The sequence below is a fragment of the Nestor notabilis genome, unplaced genomic scaffold (genome assembly GCF_000696875.1).
Source record: "Nestor notabilis isolate BGI_N333 unplaced genomic scaffold, ASM69687v1 scaffold18050, whole genome shotgun sequence".
NCBI lineage: Eukaryota > Metazoa > Chordata > Aves > Psittaciformes > Psittacidae > Nestor > Nestor notabilis.
The window spans coordinates 1-495 of NW_009911746.1; positions in this window are offsets into that span (position 1 = coordinate 1).

Sequence of the window (495 nt, forward strand, 5' to 3'; positions counted from 1 at the left end):
ATCCGTCCCCCCTCTGCAGTTCAGGGCTTGGTAAATATTTAATTCCGAGGAGCTATTTTAAATAAACCGAGCTCGGCGCTTTAGCGTGTTATTGTTGTGCGGAGGGACAGGCGCCGGGCTCTCCGAGAACTTTTCCCCATCGTGGGAGGTGGAAATGCAGCAGCCCCTGGCAGGGCGAGTGTCTCCCTCTGCCTCTGCTCCCACCCCGGGGCGCCGGCAGCCAGCGCCGCTTTCCTGAGCGTTTTTGCAGGGGGTTTGTGGGGCTGCTCTCACATTGTGATCCCCGGCCGGATAATTTTTAAAACTGCAAAAAAATACGGAGGAGGGGGTTGGGCTAGTTGGGAGCGTAAAATATCACGAGAATGAGCTATAAAACCGGATACTAGACACTGAGGATCGTGTGTAAATGCCACCACGCCTGCTGCCTCGCTTGGAGCATTGAGAGGAGGGAGAGGTGCCCAGGTCTGGGGCTGCAGATAGAACTCTTCCCTCCGA